A 485-nucleotide genomic window follows, 5' to 3' on the forward strand; every position below is an offset into this window, starting at 1 on the left:
TTTATGCCGTTCATTTTCAATACATTCGCAAAAAATGATAAAAACGTGGTTTTCACTCATTATGGGGTTGTGTGTGTAGTAGATGGGTGAGATAAAAAAAATACAACTTTCATCCTTTTTGAATTCAGGCTGTAACAGAATGTGGAAGTCAAGAGGTATGAATACTTTCTGTAGGCCCTGTAGCAACTAATAAAGATAGTATACTTCAACCACAAGAGAGGCTTGTGGAACATTTATTTGAATTTGTGAACTGGCAAAGTAATGTTCTATAGAAAAAATATATATCTTCTGTTTATACAACATACCATACAGTTTGACCTTTATATTTACTTCATGTATAGCGAATACTCAGTCTTAAAACAGAGCGCGGAGGAAAGGTTTCACAGTTTAAACCCAATCAAATCGTTAACACTCAATACTGGAATGTGACAAGAAAACTAGGCTTTCAAATGGCAAAATAAAACAATTTTAACAGAACACAAAGG

Source organism: Oncorhynchus nerka, linkage group LG19 (genome assembly GCF_034236695.1).
Source record: "Oncorhynchus nerka isolate Pitt River linkage group LG19, Oner_Uvic_2.0, whole genome shotgun sequence".
NCBI classification, from domain to species: Eukaryota; Metazoa; Chordata; class Actinopteri; order Salmoniformes; family Salmonidae; genus Oncorhynchus; species Oncorhynchus nerka.